The sequence below is a fragment of the Cariama cristata genome, unplaced genomic scaffold, assembly GCF_000690535.1.
Source record: "Cariama cristata isolate BGI_N322 unplaced genomic scaffold, ASM69053v1 scaffold11144, whole genome shotgun sequence".
NCBI lineage: Eukaryota > Metazoa > Chordata > Aves > Cariamiformes > Cariamidae > Cariama > Cariama cristata.
Genome location: NW_009614714.1, coordinates 106,734 through 116,698, shown reverse-complemented (window position 1 = coordinate 116,698; position 9,965 = coordinate 106,734).

Below are 9,965 nucleotides of genomic sequence, written 5' to 3'. Positions count from 1 at the left end.
CATTCCTGCATGGTGAAAACTATTGTGTACAGAAAGGGCATAGAGAAGGAGCCTTTGAGAAATGTGAATAAGAAAATAAATCTCCCTTTATTTGCCTTGGAGAGTCTTTTTTTGATGTCAGCTCAACTTTTCTTTGAAACCTTTACCATCAAGTTGGATACTGCAAAAGAGAAACAGAGATGTTTATTTATCAGCAGAGAATTGCAGGCCAGTCTCTGCCCAGGACGGTCTCTGTCCTCTTTACAACTGCTGCGATGGCAAATACATCTCCTAACCCTGGATAACAGTATTGCCCAAGATAAGGAGCCCCAGCAGCAGTATGCAAACCCCATCTGGATCTGGGGCACCCAGAGGGACAGTGTGAAAATATTCACAGCAAAGGATGAAATGGCTTGACATTGCATTTGTCATATTCTATTCTTTATGAATGTAGAAATACCCAGTTTTTTCCTGTACCCTTCCCCAGGATGGTGGGAAAAATCACCATATTTCCTGAATGACTGAGTGCAAAAAGGACTATATGGAGTTAAAAATGAGCTTGTAGGGCAAAGCTAAAAAGACAAGGTTTTCTCATGTATACTTCCAGTGCAAAAGGAGCCTTCCTGTTAAATTCCTTGGTAATTTCATAATGTAAGAGTCACCCAACACAAAAGCACTGAGAAGTATGTTAACTCCTTGAGTACCAGGAGGCTACAGCCTATGACACACTCAGTATTTTCTCTTCTCAGCCCCTACCCACAGCCCCCACCATCCTCATCATACATGAACCACGCAGAGAAACAAACTCCCTCCACAGCAGACTCCTCTCTGGGGTCCGAAGCTCCAAGTGCAGGGACCATGGGTGGGAGGTTTGTGCTGCCAGCACCTGGTGGTGGGACAGGGGCTGGGATCTCACACAGGCTGCTCTCAGACAGCAAACGATCTCCAGCATGAGCTGGATTTGGGTTGGTTCCTGGAAAGAAAAAATTTGAGCTGCTTGGTTACTGTGTTTGGGTTTCCTTCAAATGTGTCTTCACTGGCAGTGGATATGTTTCAACATGCACACATTAACTAGCCTCCCTCCTCCCAGGGATTAGAAAGCCTCAAGACATAATTTTACTTCTACCCAGAAAATATGATTTCCTATTGTCACCAGTGCCAGCAATTCTTGTTAATGTTTTAAAGAGAGTTTTACCCCTCTTGTACATCACTATGATCTTCACAATCTCTCCCCAATTAATAGCTGTATATAGTAGATGGGGAAACTCAACCAGGTGGTGGATCAAGGCCATTGACAGAGACTCCCAGCACCCAGGAAGCTCTGGGCACTGCTCGTGGGGTTACACGTGGGGCAGGTGCAGTGAGGGCTCTGGAGAAGCAAAGGACACAGCCACAGCCTGGGATAAGAGCACATAGCTGCAGCCCGTGGCCTGAAGCAGAGGCTGCAGACCATTGCACCATTTGTACACCACAGGAGAGCAAATCCTCTCACTTCAGCAGGTGCGAGACCTCCTGAGACCAGGTCTTAGGTGGCTTCAGACAGATCCTCTGTGCTGAAGTACTGCTTTCTCTGCCAGAAAAGTCCTGATCCATTTTCCCCACCATCACAAACCTTAATACCTTCAGCCAGCTTCTTGTTTTCAGAGATTGATTTCAGGAAACCAAGATGCCCAGCTTACAAACTCAAACTGTTTTGTGCAGGTGATCTCTAAAATGAAGACTAAATATATCTCCTCTAAGGTGATCTATTAATATTGATCCAGGCTCTGAGCAAATAAATGAATGTACTTCTACTATTTGGATGGCTAAATATTTCCAATTAAGAGTGTTACGAATGATGCATAATATGTTTGCTTTGGAGGGAGGCTAAGGGTTTAAAGCTCATGTTAGAAACATTAGCTGCTGTCACTAATGTGACTTGCTGACTTGAGTGTTTATTTTTTCTGATTTTTTCCCCCATTCCCTCCAATTTTTCAATTAAAACTTAATCGCCTGCCCACTCACTCACTGCAGAAGTGATAGGGAGATTATAAGCTATCATAAAACCTTCTCCGGTCTCACATTTCTCTCTGGCAACACAGAGAAAAGGTCAGTTCTAGTACAGGCCTACACACTAAGCCACACTTTTATTGCAGTCTTGTGGCTTAAGCATTTGCTTTAGAAATGTGCATTGGATGGTGTGTTCATGTCCCGTCTTTCTTCAGCTTTGCCTGAGTGTCTTCTAGTGAGCTGCATTGCCATCTCATCAGCAGAAATCAGAATTCAGCTCCTGAGTGACATACTTCTTGTACCTTTCCCTGACTTGGGTATGTTGATTTGTTTCTATGGCGTATTTCCGTATGTTGAATCAAACTAGGGTCATCTCTGCATATGTGAGATAAGCAAAGAACAGCAGACAGCTAGGCAGCTATCAAGTGGAGAGAAAATTCTGCAAAGATCATTACCCTGCTATTGAAAGCAGGCTGAGCATGGACAGTACACCACCTTACTGGCTAGGAGACAATAACTGCCTAGTGCTATTGCATGCATTTCCTTAAATAAGCCTGTAGCTCTAAAATGAGCAAGGACTTGTTTAAGCTTGTAACCAGAGCAGTGGCTGGAGGGAAGCTATAAAGGGAGTTTGTATACATGTGCAATGATAGCAGCAAGAGAAGAGATTAGATAAACAAGATCGTTTACAACATCATGTGCCTCACAAACCTCTCCTGGCAGGAGATGTATTACATCCACTCCAAAACAATTAGCTGGCCTGACAAGCAGGGAATATTCACTGGGGGTAGGTAGCAAGGGTGATTTGTCGTTGAGACCCCTAGGCTATCAGAAGAGCAGAGGCCAGGGTTTTCCTGAACTCTTTTATGGCCAGCTGTTTATTTTTAAGAATGAATTTATTCTTCTTCTTGGGTTTAGTGCAGTTGCCATGCTAAAAGAGCTGTTGTGAGCATTGTATCCTTAGAGAAGGAGCCAGGGAGAAAGATGGGTTTGGTTCCCCAGGTTTACTGAGTGCGGTGGAGGTCAGCAGCTTGGATCTACCTTGTGCAGACAAAGCAACAGGGCCTGGAAACATCATAGTGATCCTCAGCACCGACACATCAGGCACAAGCTGCCATCCCTGAGCAGGTTTTCAGTCCCCCTGCCTCCAAAAGGGAGCATAAAGGCTCCTGAAACAAGATTTTCACCTTGTACTGCTGTAAATTAAGAGAATCATTCACCTGCAAGGATTTTTTTTCCCAAGGTACTGAACATGGGAATTGGCTCAAGGCTTTTCAATAGTATGGGGAAAATTCCCCTTTCATTTGCATTTTTAGGGATGGCAGATTTTACAGATGCAGCAGAGGTGGTCCTGAGATAGAAGTGTAAGGAACCAGTGGGGTTTTGAGGGCCCAGGAAATGTTTCAGAGTAGCTCCTTGCTCCTTCAGCTCTCACCTATTTCATACCACCCTGAAAACAGCCTTACTGAATTCTTGCCATTCTCACTGGCTGGAACTGCCACATATCTGGGAGAACCCCATGCAACAATCAACTGCCTGAACTAGACCACAAAGGAACAAAACGAGGCACAGAGCTTGCTGAGTCTGCAGTGCCCTGGAGAAGATCACAGACCTACTGGCAGAGCCATGGAGGCCTGGTGCCCATCACCCAGACAGTGCTCTTTTCCATGGTCCTGGTTAGCTGCTGGCTATGTTGGGGGAGTGCATGAGCCAGCATTCACCTGAACTAGAGAGTCATGAGTACAGCTGCTCTGTATCTTTATGAAAAATATTACTTGTCATCCCTTGTTACAGATAGTAGACCATTTTCATCCGGATCCTTTTGGCATTCCCAAGGATTGCCCAGATAGCTGGATGAAAAATGTTTGCAACCACTTTCCATATCTGATTGTTTTTCCTCATTTGAGCTTGGTCTCTGAGAGCCCGTGGCATTATGCCCATTTCTGATTGGGAGGCTGAAAGATTTTTAAAAGGAGAAAAGTAAACAGCAGATAATAATAATATAACCTTTCTGCCAGGTGGTGTTAGCAGTAGGAACAGGCAGAGTCAGACAGTGTCTAGAGTTTCCATTTAATATAACTAAAATAAATGGTTCTAGCCTCCACCTAATACCTTGCCCTCTAGAGTTTTAGGAATGCAGACTGTAAATCTCTGATCACTTTTAATGCCTGTTATTTTCTGAGCCTAGAGTTTATGTTACTCATCAGCTGACTGAACTAAAACCTTTCTGAGAACTCCAGGCTTCCTGGTAAAAATCCCCCTAGGCCTCACCTGCCAAAGAGTCCAGTGCCACTGCCTTCAAATCGTAACAAGGCACCTTAGCTACTGTCTTTCCTATGGAGCTCTGCCTTTCTTCCCTTGTAGGACACTCAGGCCACTACTACCACCTGGCAGAGACCACCTTAGTAAAGGAGTAACTATAATTGAAAGAAGATCACATGCAACGTTTCTTCAAAACAGACTTGTGACTTGTCTACAGTCACAATACCAGTCGATGAGGTAGCCATCTAGTGCAGCTGCTAGTCCCCCCAGTGTCCCTTAGGCTTCCCATTGCCCTCTGGAGGAGCTTGGCTAATAGACAGACAGTGAAGAAAGTAACATTTTGTCCAAGAAAAGATGCGAAGATCTCACTGCTTGGCTGGAGGGCTGTGTTCATGTACAAGTGCATCCACTCAGCATCCTGGCAGAGGAGCCTATGAGAGATGTGTTTCCCATGTGAAGAAAAATAACAGGGACGGCAGTGCTTGATGGTGACCTTTCAAAGACCAATGGTATCCAGCAGCTATACTGCAGTGTTTGAGGCCCTACCACCATGAAGGAAAGCATAAGTATCCATATGAAGGCATCACCACACAGAGGAGTTTTATTTGGGAACCAGAAAGTCTCACTGTGGTTTGGGAAAGGATTTTCCTTCGCTGCCCTCATTCCAGAGCTACAGGAAATCTTTTAGATAGACTGGATCCATGCCACAGCGTGCCTTGAAGATGTAGTCCGAAACTTGTACTTGATTCTCATGAGGAAAGTTACCCAAATATGGCCTGTGTCTGGTGTGCAGCAGTCCTGAATTTCTTTACCCTAAGTGGCTCCTATGCTGACAAAAATGGAAAGGTAGACCTGTCTACGTGTTAAATATCATGGAAAAAATTCTAAACTTCAGCTATTTCCCTAATCTCCCACCAGGCAATATTTTTCAAGAGTCAATGAAATAATGACAGAAAATCCATTAATAGGTAAAAAATCTTATATGGAGTTCTAGATGGATGGCTTTTTCTTTTTTCCATGGACTAAACTCACATTCAGTATTTGTGATGCAGAAGAAATATTATCCATGACACCTCAATAGCAGATTTTGCAAGGAAACTGTCAGGAGTGATCGGGCTTTCCATAGTGGCCTCCCACCTCCCTACTGTGAGTTGAATAGATCAAATCTGTTTCCAAAAGCAGTAAGCCACTTAATTGATACCAAAGCTTAAAGATGCTTTCTAAGGCTAATCAACTGGTTTCTTTTAATACAAGACAGAGCAGAAGGAGATCCTGCTCTACTGAATCAGGAGAGGAGCCAAAGCAGAGGTTGCCTCCTTGCTAGATCAGGCTGTCACTGTCTCCTCTAATACCCTAACCAGAGCTGACATGGTTTTCACATGCTGGGCTGCCTCCTTGGGTGGAAGATCAAAAAACTACTAAAAGCAATCATATCCTGTACCTACAAAGAGCATAACCATATTTGAGACACCCATTTGAAGGAAGACATCTCCTTTGGGCACCTGCACATATGTTCCTTGGTGTGGGGATCCCATAGTTTGAAATGGACACCTGCTGCTTGAGCTCACTGATGCCTCACTGAGACTCATTGCCTCAGATTCAGTTATGACACTGGTTTGACTATTATACTATCTTAACACTGTTATAGCAGTAATCTCAGAGCTGGATTTGCTGAATTTTACACATATATGTTTATTCCATTTAACAAAACCCACTGAAAGCTCTCATAAAAAGATCTTTGCCGCTTTTTTCATTTGCAGCAGGACTGGTGAGTCAGAGAGCAAAGATATTCAACTAAGGTATTTAAAGACACTTTAAAGGCTGAGTTTCTAAATGAATGCCGCTGTCCCTCCTTTCCTCCACATTACAGATGCCAGCAGACAGAAGAAGAGACAGAAGGGTGGTTGTGCTCCTCTACCCTGGGCTGCAGAGGAGGAACCCTGCAGCGTTCGGTACCCGCTGATGTTTCTGGGGCTGGAGGCTTCATGCCCAAGCATACTGCACTGCTGGCAAGACAGAAGGCAATGGAAGCATTTACAGGGCTATGGCTTTACTTGTGAGGCTACAGCTGAACAATATCCATAGGGGAAAAGATCTTCAAAGACAGACTGTTTGCTGCCTCAGGCAGAGTTCCTACAAAGACTTTTAAGCATCTGAGTCCTATTTTCTATGGATGATCCAGATCTTAAAAATAGTAGTGTCTGGGGAGTAATAAAATACATCCACTTACGGATCTGCAAATGTTTGGGTCAGGAGTTCAGACCATTGGAAAAATACCTTCTCCATGGGAGGAAAAGGAAAATCCAGAGACCCCACTGATTTTGGTACAGAGGCTGAATAGTCCATATTTCTTTGGAGGCTTATTCAGCCCTTTAATTTATACAGCCACACTTTACCACATGTGTCCAATGTACCTCCCTGCTAAACTCTTCTCCTTCCTGGCCTTTCAAGTGTAGAATCTCACCTGCTTGGATGTCTCTGAATGATGCTAATAGGAAAACAACCTTTGAAATGCCAAACAGATGTGAAAATGCATCTGATGAGGAATGTATGGGTGGTACCTATCTGTCATCATCCCTTTCACCATCCCGTCTCCTCCCCTTTCATCTGGTGCCCACTTCTGCCAAGCTACAGACAGGGGAGCTAGGTGAAATGCAAGACAGAGCCCTGTTTAACCTGACCTGTTTCTGCAGTGTGAGCTCTCCACAGGTCTTTACCTGGCTGTGTGAAATTCAGCTTCGCTTCACTGAACATTTACTTTGAGGTGGAAGTGTAGTGCTTAGGTGTTTTGGGCAGGTTCCTACTGAAGAGGCAGTCCACCTTAACAAAAATTATAAAGATAGGAAATCTTAGAAGTAATTTGTACTCACATAGAAAAAGCACAGTTGTCACCACCACCCACGTGTAGCCTGTCTAAGAGGTTGTTACCTTTATTCTCAGCTGCCCACATTATTTTTAATTTCATTTTCTTTTTCCCAACCTGCTCTGAGAAAAAGTTAAACACTTTTAGACAAGCAGGGTTTTTCTGGTCAGAGGAAAATGCTTTTTTTCAAAACAGATGTTTTTCCTGTGAGATTTTTTTATAACAAAAAAAAATTTCTGGCAAAATAAACACAGCCCTTATTATAGTGATCATCAGAACTTTGTTTGATGGAAATATAAATGCAGGTAAAAACTGATAAGCAGTGTATGACTAGTTTCTAGCTTAGAAAACAAAAATCACATTCTCCCCCCAAAAGTACAAGAAATTTGCTGCAGATCCCTAAGGACTTTGTAAAAATACACAGATACAGTCAAAATTTCTCAGTAGAATTTAAAAATAAGATCACGGTGAAACCAACAGAGTGACACCATCTCCAGCTTCTTTTAAGAAGGTTTTTTTTTTTTCCCTCCTTCAACCATTTTTCCTACATGGTAAATTCCATTTTCTATAGGTAATTGAATAGTTGCATTAACCAAAACTCTCCTACAGTCTTCTTAAGTTATAGTATTTCCCTGCAAATGCTTTGAAAGTGTCTGATTTCCAGTGCTTTCAAAACAAAGACGAATTCTCTCCTTCCCATTCTTCAGTGCCACATGGGCCAGAAAGCACATTCTTGTTGCTCATATTGAGAAAAGAGAGGACATGATTTGATTCTTACCCATGTCAGAATAGCTCTGCTGCCTGCAGTAGAATCACTCCTAAATTTTTACCACTATAAAGAGAGACTTAAACTCTTCTTTTCACAGTGTCATTTGCTCTTCTGTAGAAGTCCACAGAGTTGCTACGGGGATCTGAATCACTTCGGTGCCATCCTCCCAGAGGACCTCCTGTTAACAGATTGTGCCCACCCCGCTCCAAGCCTGGGTCCTGAAGATGTGGCTAGGAAAGTGCACAGATTTCTACTCAGAGATGAGTTGTACGCAGATGTGCAAATGGTGAGAAGACCCTCACAGCAGCTGAGGCACTGGCTGGGTATGTGAAGCCTGGGAGTTTCTCTCACCCTCTCACAGAGCTGCCCTTGGACCTCTACCATCACTGCCAGCATCAGGAGCTTCCAAGAGCAGAGACATTTCATCAGAGCTGGTTTTGCATTCAGTGCAGGCGGTGCAAAGACATCTGTGGCTGTGAATCCAGCCAGGTTTTCAGATGTCAGCTCCTTAGACCTCCAGCAGGGATTCGTGGAACAGGGCTAGGTATGAAGTGAGATCCTTCAAGGCAGTGTTTCTCCAGTGAGGCGCTCTCAGCCTCGGGCAGAGAGCTGGCAGCCTCCATCGCTTCCCACAGGCAGGAATGAAGAGCGGGAGGGGGGTGGGGGAGGTGTCTGCAGCCCCAACACCTCCAGTGAGACCCTTGTGGGAAGACAGTGGCTCTCAGCTCCTGTCCTCTGTCAAGATCTGAACTGTTTGGGAGCCAGGATCCCCACCACACGTGGAGAGAGGACACCATCAATGAATACTTTGAAAAAGCAGTGCATGTCCCTACATCCCATCCCCATCCCCTCTCTCTGGGCAGGAGAAGCACAGCTTACCTCTCTGCCGGCTGCCCAGGAAAGCTTCTCTATTTCTGCTTCTTTGTCACTACAAAACATAATTACAAGGCAGAAGCAAAGATTATTGATAAAAATAAACAAAGCAAATCATTACTTAATAAGAATGGACTGGATATGATCTTAGTGTAGCAGAATTTGTGAAAGAAGCTTTAGTTTAGGGAATAATATGTGACCTTTCTCTTTTTCAAGAGAAAGAGGCTCTTGGTATTCTTTGGTTCTTAATTTGCCTGAAACCTGAGCCATGTTGATACGGATCTCTTAATTATTGTGCTGTTGACCTGGACAAAGCATTGTGAGAAGGCTTCAAATCAATCATTCCACCACTTCGACTGAGTGCTCACCTGTTCAAAGGTTTGGTTTTGGTTGGTTTCTTTTTTTGAAAAACTTGCAAGCAAGCAGAAAGATAGAATATTTTCTACCATCAGTAAGCCCTTTCAAGCAGGCATTATAAGACCGGGAGAAACCCTTGTTCTACTCACTGATCCAAAAACCCAGAATTAAGTTCCCAGAGACAATAATTATTGAAACCAGAACAAAACAAATGAAAAAAAAAAAAAAACACAAAACAAAACCATGACTTGGTTGATTGCATCAGAATGAATTTGACCAACAGACGGCAGCTATCAAAAGTAAGATGGGTCGCTTTCCCAGCCACATAAACAGAATGAAAGCACTGCAACACACCTGCCATATAAAAATGTTATTAGTCCTGCTCTTGAGACAAGTCATATAAAAAAGCCATTCTCAAGTCTATTGGTTTTGGCCTATATGCAGTAGAAAATGCTGTGCAGGGATATTCATCACCATGCTGTGGTGTTCCCTGATCAGTCTGTGACTTTGCAGCTTCCAGGGCACACAGGTTTTATTTCCTCTGTAGAAAACCTTTTGTCACTCAGAGCATTAGTGTGAAAATGGAGGAGAAGTTGTAAATATGGGAATGTGCAAGGATTGTTCCACCAGTGGACATGCAGAGGGCGAGAAAGATTCCAGGAATAATAAAAACACCAACATGCAAATATCAAAGCCTCAGGAAGAGAAAAAGAAGGCTCACCAGACTGCTGCATCAAAGGCCAGCTCTCAGCCTGAGGACAGCCAGGGAAGCACCCTGGTCCTACGACACAACATAGGCACCCAGCCACCAAGTGTACATTTAGACATGGGCACACAAGCCTCTCCTTTGGAGATGCCTAAGCAAATCCAACA